The sequence below is a fragment of the Leopardus geoffroyi genome, chromosome D2, assembly GCF_018350155.1.
Source record: "Leopardus geoffroyi isolate Oge1 chromosome D2, O.geoffroyi_Oge1_pat1.0, whole genome shotgun sequence".
In the NCBI taxonomy this organism is placed as follows: Eukaryota; Metazoa; Chordata; class Mammalia; order Carnivora; family Felidae; genus Leopardus; species Leopardus geoffroyi.
Window position 1 is genome coordinate 25929670 of NC_059334.1, and position 25790 is coordinate 25955459.

Here is a 25790-nt window from a genome sequence, read left to right on the forward strand (position 1 = left end):
TGGATGTTGGTGTAGTGGTAATACATTGTATTTAAAGAGATCCACCTGTATTTATAGGGGGGAAACTGTTCTGGTCCCTGCTTTGTCACCAATTAAAAATAGGGCAAACATTTTCTGAGCCTAAGTTTCCTAATCTGTATAATGAAGTTAGTAATGCTTGCCCAATTTATCTCCAGCTTGAGATGAAGGTCAAAATAGAAATTGTAAGTGTACATACTCTTGGTCAGGATTCTAATGATAGAAGACATGCTTTGATCTTCTGTCTTTCATGTCGTTTGTTATACATTTGGTGATTTATGTTAGGTTAAGGTAATATTCAGCAATACTTATAAACTAGTGGATATCCGGTCAGAAACTAAGAACTGGCTTAGGAGGCAGTGTGGGATGACAGGTAACTCAGAAATCTCTGGAACCAATGCCTATGCAGGTTTTAGAAGTAGGGTTAGGAAGAGTCAATAGTTGCCTTGACATTGTACCAACATCTCCCCTGTGTTGGAGATTGAAACCAACTAAGACTCTCTAAACCTTTTTGTAGCCAATGATATAAACCTCCTCAACTGTGAGTTTGTCATCAGAGTGCTTTTCAGGACCAAAACATACAGAGATTTGAAACTCTCCTTGTCCAATTCTTTCTAACTTTTGAATGCTTTACTGGACTCATGGTGATTGACCAAGTAGAGAGAAGAAGGAGACAGAAGAAAAAAGAACCAAAAGAGAGTCTGGGTTCTTTACCATCAAGATAGCCAATTTCTTTCATTTATTAATTTGTTGTCATTGGCTTATTTGTTTGTTCATTCATTCAAAATCAATTGAGAAGCTGTTATGGACCCAGTTGTATGTCCAGTGCTCCATTTACAAACATGAGTACCTCTGTCTTGCATCAAATGTGGAAAATCAATTTGTAAATAACTGTTGCTTGTATTCTTTAGTCCACAATGACTCTGGCTCCGTGTGTGTGTGTGTGTGTGTGTGTGTGTGTGTGTAATTCAGGTTGATGTTAACTCCTCAACTTTAGTTTCCACAATTTCTGGTGACAAGATCCCACCTTTTTTTAGGAAGCTGCCCTTACCCAACCTTCAGCCATGTAGTTTGGGTAGGATTGACTCTGGGGCTCTGGCATCAGATTGACTTAAGACTATCATTTGCCCCATTTCTCCATACGGAGTGGGAGCAAAACTCAAGCAGTGTCAGTGAGGCATTGGTAAAATTTAAGCACACATTTTCTGGAACTTCTGAGAAAGAGAAACTTTCTTTGTCCTATGGATGGTGCGAGAAGAGATTATGACATCTTGAATGGCTCTTGCCTTTTTTTGCTGACAAGATGGGCGTGCCTGGAGCTGCTAAGTTACTGACATGGTGGTCTGAGGGTGAAGCCAAGACCACAAAAGGCAGATCAAGGAGAGAATGAAATCAGGTACTGGTGATAATGTTTGGGCTGCTGGATGGATCCTCACAGAAGCAACTTATCTCTAGATATTTCAGTTACATAAACCATTGGTTTTTATATGTTTTTTTAATTTTTATTTTTTTAAGTTTTTCATTTATTTTGAGAAAGAGCATGAGCAGGGGAAGGACAGAGAGGAGAGAGAGAATCCCAAGCAGGTTCTGCACCCAATCAGCCTGCAGAGCCCGATTCGGGGCTTGAACTCACAAAACTGTGAGATTGTGACCTGAGCTGAAATCAAGAGTTGGTCGCTTAACTGACTGAGCTACCGAGGCGCCCCTAGTCTCCTTAGTTGTTAAAGGAGCTTTATTGATTTATAACTTAAATATCATAAAATTCACCCTTAATGTTTTTAAAAAGAGCTTAAATAGTGAAACCGTTTTAATGGTGTACAATTCAATATTTTTTAGTACTTTCACAGAGTTGGGCAACCTTTACCACAATGAATTTTAGGACACTTTCATCGCTCCCAAAAGAAACCCCATTCTGATGAGCAGTTGTTCTTTCTCCCTCAACCTCCCTGGCTGAAACTGCCACCCGCTGCCTTCAGCCCTGGCCACCACCACCACAAATCTGCCCTCTGTCTCTGTAGAGTAACCTGTTCTAGACATTTCCCGTAAGTATGAATATGTGGTCGCTTATGACCAGCTTCTTTTATGTAGCGTAATCTTTTCAAGGTTCATCCATGTTATAGTGTATCATGACGTTCCCACATCCTGGCCAACCTTGTTACTGCCTTGCTTTTTGAGTGTAGCCATCCTCGTGGGTGTGAAGTAGTATCTCACTGTGGCTTTGATTCACATTTCCTTCTGACTGATGATGTTGAACATTTTTCATATGCTTGCTGGCTATATGTCCATCTTCTTTGGACTCCCTTTGCTTTTTAGGTCAATTTGAAATGTTTCATCACTTAAAGCATGGAGTCCTGTTGGGTTCAAGAAGATATGTGCCACCTCTGGGGAAGAGTTTCAGTGCTCTCTGTCTCTCTCAGTTGTCATCGAATTAACTTTAAATATAATATTCAGAGACATGTACAAGCCCCAAGTGGAATGCTCAGCATATTTTCATGGGAACAAACTGACATAACCAGTAGCCATCATCCAGGTTGAGAAACAAAACATTGCCTGCCCTCTGGAAAGCAGCCTTTCTCTTCTGGTCTCCAGGCGACTCTCCCTCTAAGCTTTTAACATCATAGGTACCTTTTGCCTATTTTTAAACTTTATATAAATGGAGTCATACAGTAGGTACTTTTTTGTGTCTGGATTCTTTCATTCACCACCATGTTGGTGGAATCCACTACGCAGGCTGTTGTGTTTAGCAGTAGTTTATGTGTTTATATTGCAGGGTAGTATTCCATTGAATGAATATGCCACATTTTATGCACCCCTTTCATTGTTTATGGATATTTGAGTTGTTCCAAGTTTTTGAGTATTAGAAATAGTACTACCATGGACATTTGTGTACAGGTGTTTTGGAGTACTTTCAGGGTCGTGAAGATTTTCAGTGATATCCATTAGAAGCTTTTGCTTAAACTTTCATATTTACATCTACAATTCTCCTGCAGTTCTGTACATCTTTAGTAGACTTATTCCTAGGTATTTGATATTTATTGGTGTTACTATAACTCCTTCAGAAAGGATTTACTTTCGCTACTAGCAGGTAGTTTGGATGGGGAAGTTCACCTTACTGTAGTCTGAGATTGATTTAAATCAGAACTGTGTTTCATTCTTTTTTGTTTTTAAGTTTATTTATTTTGAGAGGGAGAGAGAGCACGCATGAGTGAGGAAGGGGGAGAGAGAGAGAGAGAGAGGGAGAGAGAATGAATCTCAAGCAGCCTCTGTGCTGTCAGCGTGGAGCCCTGTGGGGTTCTATCTCACGAACCATGAGATCATGACCTGAGCTGAAATCAAGAGTCTGATGCTTAAACGACTAAGCCACCAAGGCACCCCGTGCTTCATTCTTTTTGAGGCCTAGGTGTCTCCAGTTACCCTTTTGCAAAGGACTAATGGGTCCTCCAAGATTCATATGTTGAAACCGATTCCAGTGTAATGGTATTTGAGATGGTACCTTTGGGAGGTAATTAGGTCATGAGGATGGAACCCTCACAAGTGGAATTAGTGCCTTCCTAAGAAGAGGCCAGAGAGCTATGTAGCTCTCTTGCTGCCTTGTGAGGACACAGCAAGAAGATGCGGTCTGTAAACCAGGAAGAGGGCATTCACCAAGAACCTGACCATGCTGCAACACTGTTCTCAGACCACCAGCTTCTAGAACTAAGAGAAATAAATGTTTGTTGTGTAAAACACCCAACCTATGGTAATTTATAATAGTAGCCCAAACTAAGACACCTTAGTCCTTGGATATTGTACTTCAGCAGTCCCAAATGAAAGCCCGAGTGCTTATCAGGGACCCTCCTCTTTGGTAAGTCCTGAAACATTTTGAATTTTTCTCTCTGCATCTCCTGAGCTGCTAAAATCTCTGTCTCCACCTTCTCTGCCTGTCAGCCACAGTCTTCCAATTAGCTCTTCACAAGCCACTTGTCAATTAGCAAACACATCAAGGGGAAAGGTGGGGGCAACATCAGACTCACTTCTCAGTACATGCCCTTCTTTCTCTTTATGATCTTAGACTTTCAAGTCTTGGCTGCTTTGGTACTGCTTGATTCCTTCAAGCAAATCTTTTGTTTTGTTTTGTTTTGTTTTGTTTTGTTTTGTTTTTCAAGCAAATGTTTGCAAAAATATTTTACACAGCTTTTCTTTCTCTTTCTTTCTTTCTTTCTTTCTTTCTTTCTTTCTTTCTTTCTTGTCTTTCTTTCTTTCCTATCTTTCTTTCTTTCTTTCGAGAGGGAGAGGGTATGAGAGCAGGGGAGAGGGGCAGAAGGAGAGAATATTAAGCAGGCTGCATGCTCAGTGTGGAGCCCTACACAGGTCTCAATCCCACAATCCTTGGATCATGACAAGAGCTGGAATTAAAAATCAGATGCTCAATCGACTGAGCCACCCAGGTGCCCCTTTACACATCTTTCCGATTGTTATCTTCAGGAAAGTTAGTCTGATACTAGCTTATATTCCATAGTTGGAAATAGAAGCAGTGGAGTGCTGTTAAATGTTTAATAGCTGGCTCTTGAGGCTGAGCGTAGGTGGGAAGGGTTTAATTTGTAGCTTTTGCCGATTTCCATGGTGCAAATCCTCTTATGGCCAATTTCAAGCAGCCAAAGTGACATAATTGAACACAAAATTGAGGAAAGAGGTGCACAGTGTGCTTTTGTGAGCTATAATGGACAGGCTCCAGCAGACTACTGGTTTATAATTCTATTCCAATGGCTATTCTCCCCAGTATATGTGAAAAGAGCGGTTTATTCTGCACCATCAACATTCCTAAATCTAGGTATTGAGGGCCCTACCCATCTGCCACAATCTGAGTGATGGGGGCAGTTTGTTAGTAGATGGAGTCATTGGAAAGGTAGAGTTCTGTGTCTGGAATTTGCTCTGGAAAGAAGCGAAAGAATGTATGAATTCAGAAGGGGAGTTAGAAACATGAAGAAATATCCACTGGATGTATTCAGAAACATTAATAATTATATTAAAGAAACAAGTGATATAATTTTCATCAGTGAAAATGGTAAAAAAAAAAAAAGATTAAAAAATATTTTTTGAGCACAGATTTCACAGACAAGACTACACACAGCCCCAAACTCTCATATCTTCTGGGGAAGGAAGTTATAATCATTCTGGAAAGAAATGTGGATCCAAAGACTTAAGACAGTTTTTACCCTGTGACCAAGTAATTCTACTTTCGTAAATAAACCCTAAGACTCTGGGCTGATGGCTCAGAGCCTGGAGCCTGTTTCCGATTCTGTGTCTCCCTCTCTCTCTCTGCCTCTCCCCTGCTCATGCTCTGTCCCTCTGTGTCTCAAAAATAAATAAAAACATTAAAAAAATAAAAAAAAATAAACCCTAAGAAAGTAATCAAACATGGGGAAAAAATCCACTTAAAAATGAAATGAAGAACGGTAGAATATGTGTGTAGTAAATGAAAATGTTTTTCAAGAGCTTTTAAAGATGTTACACATGATGTAAAATTTAAACAACAGGATATGATGCTGTTCACATTTTACTGAATTTTGTAAAAGTAGAAATTCATATGTATACAGAAAGGAAAGGAGATAGATTAAAAAAATCATGGGGTTATCCCTTGTAGCAGAATTATGGGCAATTTTTGTTTTCATTTTACTTTTTGGGTTTTCTGGTTTTCTAAGTAAGTTTGTGTTGCTTTTACATTCTGTAAAAAGCCAGCAAATATGGCAGCGGGAGGAAAAGATTTTGGTAACCCATCCCTATGTATGCAAGTGGCATTTTCTGTTTGAGATCAGCAACCAGAGTTATTATGAGAGTCTCAGTTGAATCAAATGCTAAGCTCTTTGCAAATGTGCTGGTTATATTTTCCTATCTCTGAGTCTGAATTTTCTTCTGGTGCTGTATCATAATGTAACAGATAAATGTCAATACTGAATGAAGAGAGAGAGAAAAAAGCTGTCCTTGGGTTCGGGGGACAAGAACTTTTGAACCTTCTCTAATTTCCATGGAGCTATGACACAGGGCTCTGAAGACAGCTACCTCTTGGCCTTGTGCCCAACCTCACAAGTCCTGAACAACCAAGACCTTTGAAAAGACCAAAAACCGGGTGTGTGTTCTGGAGGGAGCTGGTCTTGCTTTCCCTAGGGTTTGTGTAGACCTGTCAGGATTTTCATGCTTTCTTTTCCCCACTTTCTAGTTATTTTTCTTTCCAAGTGATTGTAGGATAGAATTCATTTAAATTTCCGAAGACTTTTTTTTAGCTGATTTGCAAGATTTCCCTGTTTGCTAAAGTTATACTTTGATCTTATCTTCTGAGTTTTCAGGAATTAAATAACGCATATGCCAACGCAAAAATAAGTAAAACTTACCAGTTATTTTTTCTCTCTAGGACCAATAAAAGGGTCTTAGGGTTTTAGAGACTTAAATGTAAAATTTTTTTGTTATTAATTTGTATATACATATATACACACACATTTCCACGTATTTGTGTTTGTGTGTGTGTATACATATGTGTCACAACTATCACTTTAAAAAAATTCAGAATCTCCTTTTCCCATAAAAACAATGTTACATTTGGGTTTTCATAGAAGTCTAATATTTAGCTCTTAGGGTCTGAGTGAAGATATTGTGTATTTGTGTTTCAACATGATAATATTCTCACATTTCTCTACATCTTACTGTTTAAAAAGTGCTTTTATTATAAAATGCAGCATGCATACAAAGAGAATATATCACATATATGCACAGTTTAAAGGATAATAGAAAAATGAGTGAGTTGCTACCACATAGCCTAAGGATACAGAGGCCCCTTTAACCTGTCATTTAAATTCCCACCTAGTCCACTCTCAGTCCACTCTTTAAAAAAAAAAAAACCCACCTCTCAGCAAAGTGGAAATAGCTGGGAATTTGCTTAGTGCGATGTAGGGCTTCTATAAAAACCCTCTCCCGGGGCGCCTGGATGGCGCAGTCGGTTAAGCGTCCGACTTCAGCCAGGTCACGATCTCTCGGTCCGTGAGTTCGAGCCCCGCGTCGGGCTCTGGGCTGATGGCTCAGAGCCTGGAGCCTGTTTCCGATTCTGTGTCTCCCTCTCTCTCTGCCCCTCCCCCGTTCATGCTCTGTCTCTCTCTGTCCCCAAAATAAATAAACGTTGAAAAAAAAAATTAAAAAAAAAAAAAAAAAAAACCCTCTCCCTAACAGACTATTGAATGAACAGGAAAAGGATATCCGTTGTTTCCACTTGTGTTCAACATTTTACTGGAGGCCTGAGCAAATGTAGAAAGTACGAAGAAGAAATAAAAGGCACACATTTTAAAAAGGGAGAAGTGCAACTTACAGGAAACGTGATTGTGTTATGTAGAAAATCCCAAGGAACTTACAAAGAAATTACCAGAAAGAAGTGAATTTAGCAAGACCTCAACATACAAGAGCCGTAGTATATAAAAGCCGTAGTATTTCTCTAAATGACCCTGGAAGACCAGCCCTGCGGGGGAGACCCGCGCATCCCGCTTTCGAGGGCAGTCCCGCACAAGCGTGCCCACCGCCCTGTCCCCAGTCCCCTAAGGCGCCCCGGGCCCTGGCTCCCAGCGGGGGGCGACCGCAGGACCTAGGTGAACCGGCTCCACAACGTGCAGGCCCTGAATTCCTAGGCTGCGGCCCCCGGCCGGGTGGGGTGTGCTGGGCAGGCTCCAGTCCCACGAGTGGGGTCGGGGCGGGCCCGCACACCCAGCAGGAGCGCCCCCCCCCCCCCCCCCCCCCCGCCGCCAACGTCAGCGGCGGAGCATCTGGAGGACCGTTGGGGTCGTTGCATTCCGTTAGAGCACCTGCTGGACCGGTGGCCGGGCCGCCTCCTCGAGCCTCGACCCCACCCCAGTGGCAGTTGCCAGCGAGCTTCGTCCCGCCGCCACCGCGCACCCACCGGTCTGGCGGGGACCACGCTGCCCGCACCTCTCCTCTGCCCTGTGGGCAGTCAGTGCCACTAGGATCGCGCTTCCTCCTCACCTCTCCGCCGGGGTCGTAACCCCGTCCCCCCGACGGCGACGGCGGCTGAAACTCTTGTTGTCTGCTCCAGCCTCCATGATGCTCGCCACTCCGGCCACCCAGGAACAGTAGATATCCCTCCAGGGAGCAAAGGGACTCTCCTCTGTTGGCCGCCTGACTGTTGTCTTTAGGAGGCCAGAGCCACCCGGTCATCCATCAGTTCCTTGCCGGAAGGAGACTGAGTCAGGGCTTTAGGAGAGCCCACGAAGGGCTCAGTGAAGGAGGACTGACAGCTGATGACCAAAGGCAAGACACTGAGAGAAGAGGCCCTGGACTGTGGGAGTGTGCTACAGGCATGGAGGCCACTGGAGGCCACCAGAGCCCCCTGGAGCGTTCCTTCCTTCAGGTGCCATTCTGGGCCTCTGAAGGGAAACCTCCCACCCAAGCTGGGGAAAGTAGTTCGAGTAAGAAAAGCCGAGTGTCCTTGATGCGCTCCTTCTCCATTGCCAGCTCTCGTGGCCCTGCGGGAGGTGTCCCAGGGAGGACACCTGCCCTGCGGGAGGTCCCTTTGGAGGAGTGACCTAGGTTCAGCAGGGCCAGTCTCATTCTGCAGCCACTTCTCAAGAGGTTGACAAAGGTGGTTCTTGTTGAAGGCCATTGGCTCAGTCTCCATCTCACCGACGTCAAAGGAGACAAAGTGAGGGTCCCCGTCATGCCTGTCAAGGAGGACGTCACCCCATGTGCCAGCTGTGGGCCCTACAAATGGGAAATTTCAGTGCCTCTGCCACTGTCGTAGGGTGAAGGTGAGCTGCCCTCCCCTCCTCAGCTTCCCTGTCCAGTCATTGCCGAAGACCTGGGTTTGGAGAAGATGGCTGAATGGCCCTGGTTTAATAAGGTCTTAGAGATGAGACTGAGGCCACCTCCGACTGCATTGCCGCACAACCCGCCCTCAGCCGCTGTCACAGTGCCCATCCCGCTCACTAGAACATTACCAGTCACGGACTTGGCTGACCTGCCTGCCAGGCCCCATCTGGCTGCTCCCATACCTAAGATTGCTTGTGAAATGAGATGCACAATTCCTAATTCTCCCTTTGCTGTTCATGCAGGTTCTCTTTCTCCCTTCAGGGTCAAGCTCATCTTTGGGGTCCTACTTAGCAATGAGAACGGAGGCCTTGCGTTCCTGTCCGTCAGTCGTAGCTGTGGCATCTCCTGTTTGGATCTCCCCACGCTCCTAGCACCTCAGTCCTTTCTTCAGTCTGCCTCCTGGAGATTGGAATCACCTATGCCTATGTGTGTGGATTATCTGCCCTTTTTCATACGGACGTCTCCGCCAGTCACCCCCCCCTCAGTCTTCACCGGCCAGTCTGTCGCTGCTTCTGCAACAAGCATATCTGCAGAGTCAGCCTCCCAGCCTCCTTTGGAATTTGGTGTCACTGACACGGACACCACTTCCATTTTTCAGACTTTCCTCTTGAGGTCTCCCCCTGGGCTCCAGGGAGAACTTTTATTTTCCATGGCACTTTCTCGTTCTGAGAACATGTACTTCATGCGCAGCGTTGCCTCAGGCTCGGTTCTGCCAGCTTGTCCACACAGTCAGCAGCCCAGATGTGACTTTCAAACTCCCTGACTCTGGAGCCACCCCCTCAGCCCTTATTGGGGGTCTGTGATGGGCTGCAGCCTGGAGCCGCCCGACGGCAGCCCTTTTCCTTTTGGAGACTAGGCGGCCCCAGCACAAGCCACAGCCCAGCCACCCATAGCAGCACAACTCAACCGGGCTTATGGATTTGATAGCCCCATATTGTCCCTTTGGCATCCCTGTCAGCACCCAGCCAGCTTTTGGTGACACTTCGGGCATTTTCCCAGTACTACAGCTACTACTTCTGGCTTTACAGTTGCTGCCAGGATGCCTAGGACTGGGAATAATAGCTCACCATTTCTGAACACCACCGCAGATCCATTTGTGTTTGTGGGATCTGCGGCCCTAATGGGTAGCAACACGCTCTGGGGTGGCGTTAGCTGCCCAAGCCCCACCTCCAGGATGGAGCACTCAGCTTTGGTGCAGGATGAAGCGGTCACTACTTCCTCTAGTTAAGGACTCTTAGATCCAAGCTTCAGGGTCCTGCTGGCCTATAGCACCCCGGTCGCCAACGGAGAGTCTGCCTCTACAGAGAGCACATCTGTCCTGGGAGACCTTTTCCTCCCTGTGTGTAGTCAGAGCACTTGGGGCTAGCTGGGCAGAGGGACGTCTGTGACTACTGGAGGAGTCCGCACCACTGAGAAGAAATGAGTGTCAAGTGACAGTTTTTTGGCTCCTGGTAGGCCGGTCAGCTGGGGCCCTTTGTGGCACAGCACATCCGTTGCAGCTGGAGAGGCCAGCGCCATCCTATGTTGGGTGGTGCTTCTCTTGCCGCCTTTTGTCAGACTTCCCAGGGTCCCCTGCCCACAGCATGTGGGCTGCAGCGGGAGGGATTAGTACCAGTCTCGTGCTGGGAGATATGTCTCTTCGTGCTTATGATCAGAGCATCCGAGGCACATGTGGCCAGACTCCCATCTCTAGAAGCTGCAGCAGCCAGGACCATTCCTATGCTTGCAGGCCCTCATGTTTCCACCTACAGTCAGAGCACCGGGGACCCATGCTGTGCAAGAGAAGGGGACATCACCAAACCTGTGCTTGGTGACCTTCCCACCACCATTCTGAGCTCCTGGGATGCTCATGGTCAAAGCACTTGTGTTACAGTCAGGGTGATGTTGCCACACATTCTTAGGGAGGCATTTCTACTTTTGCTTGCAGTCAGAATACCTGGTCACCCAGCCATGATACCCCCTTTGGCTTTTAGGGGGCAGCACGACTGAGAAAATACCTATGCTCAGAGGCACTTTCGTTTCTACCTTTGGTCAGAGTGTTTCCAACTCTGGTGTGGTCAGAGTAGGCTTCAGCTTTCTGTTCGGGGCACCACCCAGGGCTTGTGGGAGACAGAAGTGAAGGAACACCAAGTCTTCATCCTCTCATAGTGCAAGATCTGCAGATCTCAGTAATTAAGAAGCAGAAGCTTCCACGAATGGAGCTCGCTTTGCTGGGAAGAGGCTCTCCCTTCTAGTTATGTCAAACAAACTTAACCTCCTCCTTCCTACCACAAGCTGGAGGTCTCACACCTCGGGGGATGTGTGTGTCAGAGGGTGTGGGGCAGATGAGGCTGGTCAGAAACCCAAGACTTGAGAAGTTACACTGTGGAGAGTAGAAGAGCGTTCTTTCTGTATGTATCATCAGCTGACCCCTTCCTGACTTTGACCGTTGGTCTGGCCAACCCCAGCTCTGGGTCAATTTTCCCCTCATTTTGGAACTGGTGGATGCCCCCTGCTGCTTATAGCTTCCCCTTTGTCCTTACTCATTTGCTCCAGTGGGCTCAAACTTTCTGTCGCAGACTACGTGTATAAAGCTTTGTTCTTGCGAATTCATCCTCTGCTTATGTGTCTTTGCTCTTTGGCTCAACTGTAGAGGAAAGATGGTGTGTGAGTGGTGACGTGTTTGGCCAAACCTAACTGTGTGAAGTTTTCTATGGCTCTCGGCAACTAGGAACTTATGACTGTAGCCTCTGTTCTTCCAGTGTGACGAATGGCAACCCAGGAGGACGTCAGGCCCAGAGGAAGGAGAGATGGGGTGACTTGGGCTTCTCTCCCACTGTCTGACCCCACTGCAGACGGGACTATTCCTGATGTGTGTTCAGAAACCGCACTTTACAGTTTTGGTAATTTAAAAATGTTTCAGTGTCTTTTTTAAAAAAATCTTTTTCTTTAATGTAGGTTTAGGCCAGTTACCCTCACACATCCACACTTTACCCAGAGAGGATGAGCCTGGCATCTAGGTTCATGGACTTGTAGGAGTAAAGGCAGGAAGAGCTCGCACCTGCTGTGTAATGATTGAAAATGTAAACATATTACAGTGGTTATCGTGCTGCTTAAAAAAAAATCTGAACATATCTTCTTTTCAGGGGGAAATAGAAATAACCAGAAAATAGAAAATAACCAGTTTGGCTCTTGTCTATACCACCTAAATATCAAATTGTAAGAGTTAACACTTTCACCTGAATCTGGCTGACCTTTGAGCCCCATTGAGTCTCCACTGGATTTAATTGCTCACAATGTAGTCATTTCTAAGGCATTTCACAACAGGGGAACTTACTTAGGATGGGAGAAAGAATTACAAGCATTTCTCCAGAAAGTTCCCTATTATCTTACGAGACACTTATTATGACCGTGTGCTAGACTTTGTGCTAGGCCCTCGTGTTAGATTATCTCTTGCCCCAGAGTTGTTTACAATGCATTCGGGAATACGGAGGAGTAGACCAAAAATTACAACCGGAAGGCTAAACGCTAGGGTAATGGGAGTAGGTAAGAAGGACATTAAAATGAAACCTGACCTAGAATGAAAAGAAATTCGAGTTGCTCCTTAAAGAAGAAAGAGGAAGCAGCCAGGCGAAGAAGGGCTACTTCCAGGTCAAGGAGAAAGGACGTGGGAACCTTGGGTAGGGAGTGAGCCCACGAGCGTGGCTGGCGGCTGAATCGGGCGAGCAGAGTCATGGAAGGGTCATGAGCCAACAAGGGGCAAGATTGTGTAGACTTTAGAAACATCCCTGTGGCTGTGTGAGAAGGAAGGATTAAATGGGAGCCAAAGCAGACGCAAAGAGGCTTCTGGGAGACTTTGCGGTGGCCTCAGCAAAGACAGGACACCAAGCTCCTCAGCTGCCCGTGGGGATGGCAAGGTGGTGACAGGAGATGGAGGTGAGGGACACCACTGCAACAAAACCAGGCCCATTCTGGTCATCTCTTGTGGGTAAAATAGGAGTGGTTTTGGCAAAAATAATACAAGTGCAGTTTTTAATAGTGGGACAGCCTAGGGAAGGTTGAGTGCATTTGGTCACTACCGATTTAACACACTTATCGAGCATCTGGAATGTGCTAGGGACCACTTTAGGTAGTAGTATCAGTTACATAAAGGCAAAATCTCTGGTCCTTAGTAGAGCCTATATTCTATTTGGAGGGGAAAATAATAAACAATAAATGTAGTAAGTAAATTATCTGGTAGGTTAGCCAATAACGAATGCTGTAGAATAAAGTAGTATATGGGGATTGGGATGAGAGCAGAGAGAAGCATAGGTTTTAATTTTAAAAGTGTGGGTAAAGCAACCCTTATTGGGAAAGTAAGATTTGAGCAATTGAGTGGGCCATGGAGATGTAAGGGAAAAGCATCCCAGAAAGTGGGAATAGCTACTGCTAAGCCCAGGGAGAAAATGCCTGGTGTTCTCAGAAGCAAGGAAGTAAGCTAATGAGTCTGGGAAGGGGTCAGCAAGTGGGAGAGTGGGGAGAGAGGAGGACAGAGAGGAAAGGGGGTGTCTGGGCTGTGAGGGCCTTGCAGGCTGTTGTAAGAAAGTTTCCTTTTATTTGGTGATGGGAATGTTTGGAGGGTTAGAACAAAGGATGACGTGATCTGACAAGTTTTAACAGGATCATTCTGTATGCTGGCAGGATGGTGGAAACAGGAAGAGCAGTCAAGAGGCTAAGGCTACATTCCAAATCAGGCATTAATAATGGCTTGGACACAGTGATGGCAGTGGAGGGGAAGGAAGGTCAGGCTTTATACACATATAGGAATATATGCCATTAGGTTGGATGACAGGAGTGTGTGTAGGGAGAGGAGCCCATGGAGTTACCACCATAGGCTAGAGAAACATTTTGGCTTCATCAGTGCATACTTGCTTATGGGACCCATGGAAACCAATGGCTGATGGAGAATTTATAAAGGGAAAATAAGAAGGGCAAAGAGAGAAGACAGCAGAGTCCTTGATATGCGTGGTTGAGATCTTGGTGCACAAGGAGAAAAGGCTTAACGTCAAACCCCTCATAAACAAATTTCAGATGGATTGAAGACACCAGATATTAAAAAAAAAAAATTACGGGGATTTAGAAAAAAGTATAGGAGATGCTATTCATAATTTTGGGATATGAAAGATTTCTTAAGATTAAAAATCATAAAATTCTGAGAAATATGATGCCATTGAAATTAAAATCCCTTTACTTAAAAACCATAAACAAGATTAAAAGACATAAGACAGACTTCTACCTTTTTCTCGTCAGAAGGCACAATTCAGAAAATGAACTGGCAAGGTGCAGACTGGGAAAAATATTTGCAAAACGTATATCTAAGGAAGGACTAGTGAAGAAGTCCTACAACTCAGTAATAAAATGCCAAGCTACTCAATAAAATATGGGTAAAGCGTTTGGACAATCCTTTTATGAGGAAAATTCACAAATGTCCAATAATCACATAAAAAACATCGTTAGTCATCAGGAAAAGGAAAATTAAAATCACAGTGAGGTGCCATTACACATTCACCAAAATGGATAAAGTTTAAAAGGCCTGATAGCTTCAAATGTCAGCAGAGAACTGGAACGTCTGGAAACCTCGTAAACTTCAGTTGAGAATATAAAGTCTCTCACTTTGACAGACATTCATGCATTCATGCATTTTATTCCTAAATGTTGACTCAGGAGAAGTGAAAACTTATGTACACAAAGACATTTGTACCAGAATATTCGTAGCAGCTTTGCTCACACTAGGTAAGACCCAGAAATATTGCAGGTGTCCATCCGTCGGAGAACGGAAAACAAACTTTGGTGTATTTGTACTACTCAGTGATCAAAAGGAGTGAATCTTGACAACAGCTAACAACATGGAGGAATCTCGAAAACTTCATGCTGAGTGAAGGAAACCTTACACACAGGAGTGCATCCTGTATGTTTTAACATACGGGGTATGCTAGAACAGACCAGATTAACCCAGAGTAGGAATAATCTCTGGGGAGGACTAATCTCTGGGAGGGCTGTCTGAACCCAGGGGTGCAGGTGGACCCCAGCACTGAGCAGAGGAGGGAATTGCCGACTAAGGCAGCCAGATCAGCCCTGAGGTGACCTCCAAGAGCTGAGCTGTTCTTTCCGTGGGCTACCGACCTGCTCCAGATTTGGGGTCTCATTCCATGGGTGAAGTTGCCAGTTTCACTGAGTAATATTAAGTGAATAATAAGCTGAATATTTCCTTCTCCTTTAAGTAAGATCTATACTTTTCTTGTTATATTTTTCACTTGTTAAAATGAACAAATATGTAAGAAAATGTTTAAGGAAGAAATAAGAGTGCATTTTAGCTATCCTTCCTGTGGTAGGTAGATTTCTGAGATGGTCCCCAAGATTCCTACCCTTTGATTTAGACACCCTGAGTTGTCCCCTCCTGTTGAGTGTGGGCAGGGTCTGTGAACATCACATGTATCACTCTCAGTCATTACGCTACCCTTGAGGAAAAAAGGGAGTTTATCCTATTATCCTGGGTGGGCCTGACCTAATCAGGAGAGCCCTTAAGAGAAGCAGCAGCAGACACTCTTGCTGGCCTGGAAGAAAGCAAACAGCCATGTGGTGAACAACCTAGGGAAGGGCCATGTGGCTAAGACAGCCCCTAGCTGACAACTAGCCAGAAAATGTGACCCCAATCCTACAACCGTAAGGAATAAAATTCTGCCAACAACCTGAATGGACCTGAGAGGATCCTGAGCCCCAGATGAGACCACAGCCCAGCCAACACCAGATCAGCTTGTGAGACCCTGAGCAGAGACCTCAGCTCCACTGTGCCTGGACTTCGGACCCATGGAAACTATAAGATAATGAATACGTTTTAAGCCACTAGGTTTGTGATGGTAAATTTTTTTTTTATGTACCAACTGAGAATGATTATATGCATATATCCAGTGCCTTTGGTAGACACTGGAAAGTTTTCCAGCTCGGGAAATGGACTAGAAGTAAGGCAGGGGGCTAGCACGGAGGGTGGGGCTTGGAAAGCTCCTTGGAAACGTAACCACAGAGAGACTTGGAAGGAGTCCTGGGAGCTCCTGGGAGGCATGTTTCCTGAACTGAGTCAAGAGGAGGGGCTCTCTATTCTCAGCTGTGAGCTGGCTGTGTATGAACCTCATGCTCATGATGTGACCAGGGTGCTTCTGTGTCCTTAGGTGGGATGGAGAATTTTTCCTGGGAAAGGAGGCTGGTTCTCTTGATGATGAGCGTAGTTGTATTCATACTGTTTACTTGGGTGGTTCAGAATTTCACCATCACGTATACTTTGGCTGTGACTTGGTTTCCTGTGGGTCTTTATGCTCAGGAGGACCTGGTGGGAAGGCTGAGCTTGTCCACCTTGAATCACAGACACTTGCATCTGGACATGTCCTTAGCGGGTGCCCATCTCGACTCCTGGCACCTCTGGCAGAGGGTTCTTCTGCCCTTACCAGTCCTGCAAGTACAGCTTGGTTTTGGGAGGCTGTCCCGTTCTTAGGCAGCTTGAGTGGTTTCAGACAGTGTTTCTAAAGATAGTGTCCCTCAAATATACGAACAAAAGTAATACCTCCCAATTATCTCTCTTCTCTTCATTTAAACATCCTTTTTTCCTTGAATTGTTCTACTTCTGTAAAGAGTTCCAGAATCCCCACTCTCCTCCTTGGACAGCCTATAGAAGAAACTCTATGTCACACAGTGATGCTCTAGGTAAAGTAGGTGTCAGCATGGCTCAATGCTACCTTCTTCCATTTAGCACTGACTAAATATGGGGTTGTGGGTAACTACTAACTAATTCAAATATTCGGACAAGATTTAGTGAACTCTCCTGTGTGCCTGGAATTTTGCAAGGATCCAGGGGCATAAACATAAAATGACATAACTCTGCCCCCTTTTTACCAGAGCACTTAAAATTTAGCTGGAGAAATAGCATGTGAATAATTAATAAAATACCATATGAGGATCATGTAATAATTGTGAGTTAATAGCTCTGAGGAAATTCCAGGTGCTATGTAATCTCCAGTTTCTCTTTTTCTTCCTCTACACCAAATTTCATGGAATGCTGCTTTTGGGAATGCTCAAAATCTTTGAGGAGACATTTAGAGTGTCCCCCTTTCCCTAGCAACGTTGTCCCGATGCTATGTCCTTGTTTGTATGGTGGAAAGGAACTGAATTAAAGAAAGACACAGTATGTCACGTGAAATGATGGGATAGAATCCGCATGGAGGCCATTTGAGGATCCTTCTCTTGGTCTGTTCTTGAGAAAAAATTACTCTTGCAAATTCAAACCTGATTCTGATAAAGTCTCTAATTTTCTTTTTGCTTTTACAGGAACTGTAGAAATAGAGGAATGTGTTTAACAACATCAATCGATTATAATACACCAAATACAGAATATGAGAAAATCTCTGGACAAATGAATGAGTTTCTCCAACAAATAAATGAAAATAATAAAAAAGTGGGAAGAGGAACCTATAGATTAAAAGACAGTTAAGAAATACATGACATGTCCAAACTAAATGAGGATCAATTGTTTAGATCTGGATTCAAATACCCCAACTGTAAAAGCCTTTCTGAGATAGGAAACATTTGAGCACTGACTCTGTATTTGGTATTAAATAATTGTTATTTTTATGTGCATCAAAGATAAAGATATCTTGGCTATCTTAAGAGTTTGTAATCTTTAATGATAAACACAGAAGCATTTATGGGTGCAATAATACATTTCTGGATTTTTAAAAAAAATGTAAAAAAATATAAAAAATGTAAAAAAGCTGTGGTACATATGAAAAGAATGGAGAATTGAGGAAACCAGGATGTCCATCTTTTGTTAACAATGTGTTGAAAGTGAGTGGTGGATTCTCAGTTCTTCATTTTATTTTTCTCTTTGATTTTTATGCATCTCAAAATATCAATTATAAAATGTTAAAAATCATGGTCATATGCAAACTATTTAAATGTTAAGATTTTTTTTCTCTTTGCCACAATTTTTCGTGTTTTTCATGACAATACACTTGTAATTATTTTGGTAACCTTTCAGTATCAACCTGATATGTTTTAAAAATATTTTATTTAAAAAATTTTAGGACATTTTTAAATGTTTTATTCAGTTGTTGAGAGAAAGAGAGAGAGAGAGAGAGCACGAGCAGGGGAGGGGCAGAGAGAGGAAGACACAGAATCTGAAGCAGGCTCCAGGCTCCGAGCTGTCAGCACAGAGCCTGACGTGGGGCTTGAACTCATGAACCGCGAGATCATGACCTGAGCTGAAGTCAGATGCTTAACCGATGGAGCCACCCTGGCACCACTCAAACTATTACCATTAACATGTAAAAAGCTGTACATATTTAATATATATTACTTGATGAGTGTGGGGATGAGGAAACTCCCATGAAATCATCAATACCATCAAGGCCATCACTCCTACTTTCGTTCTGCCCCCTTTATTGTTATTATTATTATTATTATTTGTGGTAAGAACATTTAACATAAGATCTATTTCCTTAGCAAATTTTCAGTATACAATGTGTTGTTAGCTGTAGGGACCATGTTGTATAGTAGATTTCCAGAACTTGCCTACATACTTTAGTTTTTAAATTTTTAAATTCTAATTTTGGTTCAGTTAACATATAGTGTATAGTTTCAGGCATACAATATAGAATACCCTGTGCTCCATACAACATAAAACACCCTGTGCTCACCACAGCAAGTGCACTCCTTAATCGCTATTAACTATTTAACCCATCCCCTCACCCACCTCCCCTCTGGCAACCATCAGTTTGTTCTCTATGGTTAAGAGTCTGTTTCTTGGTTTGCCTCTCTGTCTTTTCCCCTTTGCTTATTTGTTTTAGTTTTTAAGTTCCACATATGGGTGAAGTCATATGGTATTTAGCTTTCTCTGACTGACATTATATTCTCTAGCTTCATCCATGTCATTGCAAATGGCAAGATGTCATTTTTTATGGCTGAATAATATTCCATTGCGTGTGTGTGTGTGTGTGTGTGTGTGTATATACACACATACCGTATCTTCCTTATCCATTCATCAATCCATGGACACTGGGCTGCTGCCACAATTTGACTATTGTAAATAATGATGCTTTAACATAGGGGTACGTGTATCCCTTTAAATTAGTATTTTTGTATTCTTTGGGTAAATACCCAGTAGTGCAATTGCTGGATAGTTCTATTTTTGACTCTTTTAGCAATCTCCCTACAGTTTTCCAGAGTGGCTGCACCAGTTTGCATTCCTACAACAGAGCAATAAATTTCCTTTTTCTCCACATCCTCATCAACACTTGTTGTTTTTTGTGGTTTTGATTTTAGCCATTGTGACAGGTATGAGGTGACATCTCATTGCAGTTTTGATGTGCATTTCCCTGATAATGAGTGATCTTTGAGCATCTTTTCATGTGTCTGTTGGCCATCTGTATGTCTTTTTTGGAGAAATATCTGTTCATGTCTTCTACCTATTTTAAGTAGATTATTTGGGTTTTTCTGTGTTGAGTTGTATACATTCTTTATATATTTTAGATACTAACCCCTTATCAGGTATGTCATTTGCAAATTTCTTCTCCCATTCAATATGTTGCTGTTTAGTGTTATTGATTATTCCTTTGCTGTGCAGAAGCTTTTCATTTTTTAAAATTTAAAAATTTTTTTAAATTAAACATTTTTTTATTAGAGAGAGAGAGAGAGAGAGAGAGCTTAAACAGGGGACAGGGACAGAGGAAGAGGCTCTTTAGCAGGCTCCATGCTTAGCATGGAGCCTGACATGGAGCTTGATCCCACAACCCTGGGACCATGACCTGAGCCAAAATCAAGAGTCAGAATCTCAAATGACTGAGTTACCCAGGTGCGGAATCCTGATTTTTATACAAAATCTTCAGTTTTAAAAAGGGAAAATAATATGAATCTGTGAAACCCTTTGCAGAACAACAGAAGAGGTCTACATTTGGTATTTCTGTGTGCTGACCATTGTTCTAAGCATGTTACACAAATCTGTAGTTCTAGGTGAGAATCATCTGGATAGGTAGGGGGCTAGAATGCAGGAAAAATGGGCATGGGGGTCCCATAGCTCAGATGGGTCAGCTGGAAGCCTCATGGTGGAGGCAGAGGGAAGGCCTGTGGTCTCTTCTGCTGACCTGGCCCAGCGACGCCTGTACACATTCTGCTGACAGGCAATGTTTCATCACTCCTGCATTCTTCATCTGCCTTGTCTTTGCTCTCCTCCCCTCTGTTCCCTGGATATTAGTTGGGGGAAGTGAAAGAGGAACAATAAAACTCTCCAGTGAAAATGCTAAGTTACAAGCTTTTGTTCCTAACTAGCCTCCGGTGAAATTGTCTACAACAGAGGAACTTAATTAGTGAATCGGACTTCTGTTCAAAACCTATACAGAAATCTATAGGCACTGAGCAAATTCTGTTCTCTCCTGGTCTGTTGTTGCCCTGGAGCTGTTACAAAGGAAGTGTCACTACCCTGGCTTCCTATTTCAGGAAAAGAGAGCCCCATCAGCCAGAGAGGCGGGACTTTTTCAAATTGCCTATGTAGGCTCTGCAGGGAAGGGAGGACCTCTAACAGCAGAGGGAAAATGAATTTCCCTGAGTGACAGCTCATCATTCAGAGAAGCAAGGGTGGAGCTTCCAAAAGAGCCCCGCCCTCAATCTTCAAGATTGTGCTCAGAATGACACCAGCAGAAGCCCAGCACCATCTCTGACCAGTAATGGGAGGTAAGAAGGAGGCATTTCTTGTACAGGACCTTTAGGAGACGGTCGAGGCTGGACCAGAGGGACTCTTCCCTCATGTCCTCTGGCAAGAAATGGGGACTGATATGCTGCTCTATCAACCCACGTTCAATGGCTCATATATACAAGGTGTCCGCAACACCTTAGTGTGGTTTTCAGCTTTAAGAACTTCACAAGTGTAAATGCTGTGAAATTGCAAACACATAATTTGAAAGTTTAATTATTTACATCTCTTATATACTTATTGTGATTTATGAGTTTTCGATAATTTAATTTTTTCAGGCTCTGTCACTGTGACAAACATGGAAACAAAAGATTACAATTAAACACTTACTTTTCACAAAACTATGTAGACATATAAGAAATGTAAATAATGTAACTTTCAAATGATGTTTTTTGTAGGCTTATAGCATTTAGACTTCTAAAGTTATTAAAGCTTAAAACATCACTAAGACTTTTGGGACACCCTGTTATTATCGACTGTTAGATGGATGCTTGTATAGTGTTCATACAGCATATGTGTTACCATAATTCACTTATGTAATGACTATATTTTCAATTTACTAACTAGGTGCTAGGCACTGGGAATACAGCAATGAATGATATAAAAATCCCTGTTCTCATAAAATACATACATTTTTCTGGTAGTTCAGTATATATAATCCTTATTTCGGAGTTTGGGTCCAATCATTATCAATACATACTTTAGAAATCGTCTTAAATGTTGAGAGTAAGAAACGTGTGTGTGTGTGTGTGTGTGTGTGTGTGTATGTGAAATAGAAGTTCTTCAAAAATACTATTATTTTATCTTATGAAGAGAATCATGGAGGTCATGGGATAATAAATTTGGGTTCGCACTGTTTGGGTACATTCATGCTCACAACCTTCTAGTAGTCTTCCTGGCAATTCCACTGCAGTTGCCATTAACTGACTCTCCATCTCACAGCCCTCCTTTCTTGAAACCACCAAGCCTCCTTCCTCAACCTGCGTATTTTCTTTCACGGAGGAAGAAGATGCAATCAGATGAGAACTTCTGTATCTCCCCATATGGAATCTTCTAACCAACCCAGATACACTGTCTCCCCTCCATCTCTGGATGCCCAGTGGGTTTTTGACCACAGTCAACTCCATTACTTGTATACTGAAGGCCTAATTTCCTTGGCCTCTAAGAACTTTCCAAAATCTCTCCCTTCTCTTCTGTACCATCACCTTTTCCCTCTCCACTGGATCTTTCCGTCGGCATACAAACACACTGTAATTTCCATAAGACAAAAAGCTTCTGTGACTCTAAATTCCTCTCTAACTATTGCCCAGTTTCTTTGCTCCCATTTACAGGGAATTTCAGAATAGTTGTCTACACTAGTTGTTTTCATTTTCTTATTTCTTATTTCTTATTCTCCTGAACCTCCTCACTGAAAAAGACACATGTCAGGGCCCAACTCGATGGCTACCATATAACCAAATACAGTGGTCATTCCAAGTCCTCCCTTTTTATTTTTAATAATGTGTGACCCATTTGATCACACTCTCCTTGAGGAACTCCTCCTCTTCACTTGGCTTCTAGAACACTGTGTTTACTGACTGCAGCTCTCAGTCTACTTTTTTGGCTCCTTCTTTTTATTTTGCTCTAGATGGTGCAGCATCCAAGGCTAGATTCTTAGAACTTTGCTCTTCTTCCTCTACTCACATCCTACACCCACACTCCTCAATCCTCTTTCTTTTTCTTAAATGTTTTTTTTTAATGTTTATTTATTTTTGAGAGAGAGAGACAGAGGGCAAGTGGGGGAGGGGCAGAGAGAGAGGGAGGCACAAAATCCGAAGCAGGTTCCAGGCCCTGAACTGTCAGCACAGAGCCCAGTGCGGGGCTCGAACCCACAAACCTTGAAATCATGACCTGAGCTGAAGTCAGACGCTTACTGACTGAGCCACCCAGGCATTCCTCCTTAATCGTCTTTCTTAGGAGATGACTCAGATTAATATTTCCAGCTCCAATGTCTTCCTTCAACTCTAGACTGGTGTAATCAGCTGTTGCTTTCATGTCTCTTGGATAGCCAATGGCCATTTCAAACCTAGTGTGTTCCAAAATAAACTCATTTTATTTACTTCCAGATATGTTCCTTTAATCGCCTCTATAGTAGTAAATGGCAGAACCATATACCAGGCCAACACTTTGGAGTCAATCTTAGGTTTGACATTTTACCATCTTCAATGCTGCCACTCCTGTCCACCCAAGTCCTTGTCCACCCTTGGCTGTTCCTGTACAACTACAATAGCCCTTTAATTACTTTCCTTGCTTCCAACCTCACCCCCACAGAAACTGTCTACACAGCAGTCAAAATCATCGCTCTAAAACATTCAATTTGATCTTGGCACTCGCTGCTCAAACTACCCATATGGCTTCCCACAACAGCTGGAATACATTTTTAAGTCAAGTGCTGCCAGGCCCTTCCGCATCTGGTCTGTGCTTACTTCTCTGACCCCGTTTCTCACCACTCACCTCATCGCTGCCCTCTAGCGTACTGATCCCGCTGTCCCTCAGGACCACCTCATGAAAACCTCTACTGCAGACATGGGGCTGGAATGCCGTTCCTCTCTGCATCTTACAGCTGGTTCCTGAACTTCATTCATGGCTCTCGGGCAACGTTCTTCAGAGAGGCCCTGCGCCACCATCCTGGGTAAAACAGTACCCTCTCTGAACCCGGCATTCACACTTCATCTCTTTACCCTGCTTTGTATTTTCATAAAACTTATCCTTTTCTGAGAGTAAATTAGAGCTCGGTCACATAAACTTATTAACTACCTTGCTCTATTAGAATAGAAATTCCACGAGGGTGGGGTCTTTATTTTGTTGGCTCTTACCTCTAGTGCTTTGAATTGTGTCTTGACAGGAGGCCTCTCTAGATGCTGCATCGAGCGAAGAAGGGGATGTGGGATAGAATGAGACCACATCTTACTCTTACCCCCCAGTGCTTTCTCCTCCCCTTTCACCTTTTCTTCCTCCACCTACTTCTCATTCTTCTCCTCCTCCTTTTCTTCCTTCTCTTCTTTTTCCTCCTCTTCCTCCTCCTCTCCTTCCCTTTTCCTTTTCCCTCCTATTAAGAAAAGTTACTTTAAAGAATATATGAAGAACAGTGTGGAGTTTCCTCAAAAAATTAAAAATAGACCTACCCTATGACCCAGCAATAGCACTGCTAGGAATTTACCCAAGGGATACAGGAGTGCTGATGCATAGGGGCACTTGTACCCCAACGTTTATAGCAGCACTCTCAACAATAGCCAAATGATGGAAAGAGCCTAAATGTCCATCAGCTGACGAATGGATAAAGAAATTGTGGTTTATATACACAATGGAGTACTACGTGGCAATGAGAAAGAATGAAATATGGCCCTTTGTAGCAACGTGGATGGAACTGGAGAGTGTGATGCTAAGTGAAATAAGTCATAAAGAGAAAGATACCATATGTGTTCACTCTTATGTGGATCCTGAGAAACTTAACAGAAGGCCATTGGGGAGGGGAAGAAAAAAAAATGTTAGAGAGGGAGAGAGCCAAAGCATAAGAGACTCTTAAAAACTGAGAACAAACTGAGGGTTGATGGGGGGTGGGAGGGAGGGGAGGGTGGGTGATGGGTATTGAGGAGGGCACCTGTTGGGATGAGCACTGGGTGTTGTATGGAAACCAATTTGACAATAAATTTCATATTAAAAAATATATGAAGACACAGTAGTTGAAACAATAGGAAATAATCAGTTTCTTATGTATCAACCAGTGTGTGTGTGTGTGTGTGTGCGTGTGGTGGCAGAAGGACGGGGAAGCAGTTGCACGTAGAGGGTGGGTGAGCAAATGACAGAACTCTGCCTTTAAAAAAAATTTTTTTTAATATTTATTTTTGAGAGAGAGAGTGCAAGCTGGGGAGGGGCAGAGGGAGAGGGAGACACAGAATCCAAAGCAGGTTCCAGGTAACTGGCAGCGCAGAGCTTGATGCGGAGCTCAAACTCACAAACTGCAAGATCATGACCTGAGCCAAAGTTAGACACTCAACCGACTGAGCCACCCGGGCACCCTGATAGAACTCTGCCTTTAATGACGGAAGTAGAAGGGAAAGACCTCAATCCGAGGTACATGCTAGAATTAAGGGAGCATGCATTCTGCTTTTTCAGGTGCTGCATGGAGGCTCAGCTCCTTAGCTTTTCCTTGTGCCGATGCTGCTGGGGAGTGCCGCTGGGAAGTCAAGTTAAAGGTCAAGGGGAGTCACTCTTATTCCATCAATGGCTAGTTACATCTAGGCAGTGTCCATAAGATGACTGTTGGCTGGATGGCAAGTTAGTATCACAGCTTCTTTCCTTCCCTCTGCTTCATTAATAAATAAGCTTGGCTTTCAAGCCTGAGTGTTTTCTGCCCTCTGGGGTGTATTAAGAAGCATAGTAATACACACATAGTGTAATCCTGCCTTTATTTGTTGAATTAATCCAGGGAACATTGAGAATTATTCCCGAAGTGAATAGGTCCTACTTAGTGATGAGGTCTTAGGATTCTGTATAAATAAGGCAGATTTCAAAGGAGTGCCCCCACTCCATTGTTACCTCGTCCTCTCAGCACAAGGGCAGTCCCTTTTTGCTGCTCCTGTAAAGTTGAAGCTAACATTAAAATGATACAGAACCAGGGACTGGCTAGTTCTACCCAGACCAAGAAAGGAGAGTTTTCACAGGCTCCGGGAGCCATTTGGCTTTCTCTCTAGGCAGCTCTGGAGAGCAAGCTGGGGTTAAAAAAGGAATCTTCATGGTCTGTGAAGGAAGTCCTACACTGTTTTAAATTTGTGAAAATAATCTACTTGGCTGACATAGAATTAATTATAAAAGGATTTAGTGAAGAGTGCTGGAGTTTTGGTTCATTTAAAAAGTATCCACTGATCTTGAGAAACTTAACAGGAGACCATGGGGTCGGGGAAGGGGAAAAAGAAACGTTACAAACACAGAGGGTGGGAGGCAAACCATAAGAGACTCTTAAATACAGAGAACAAACTGAGGGCTGATCGGGGTAGGGGAGAGGGGAAAGTAGGTGATGGGCAGGGAGGAGAGTACTTGGGATGAGCACTGGGTGTTGTATGGAAACCCAATTTGACAATAAATTATTTAAAAAAAATAAATAAAAAGTACCCACAGTCCAATTGAGGGTTGAACAAACCTG

At 43.4% G+C, this 25790-nt stretch overlaps 1 long non-coding RNA gene across 1 annotated transcript; it reads left to right on the plus strand.

Annotated features, from left to right (window-relative positions):
• The first annotated feature begins 11750 nt into the window (after positions 1-11750).
• On the plus strand, positions 11751-17532 carry LOC123576578. Its single transcript, XR_006701495.1, has 2 exons — positions 11751-15724; positions 17194-17532. It is a non-coding gene; the product is annotated as an uncharacterized LOC123576578 (long non-coding RNA).
• The last annotated feature ends 8258 nt before the right edge of the window (positions 17533-25790 follow it).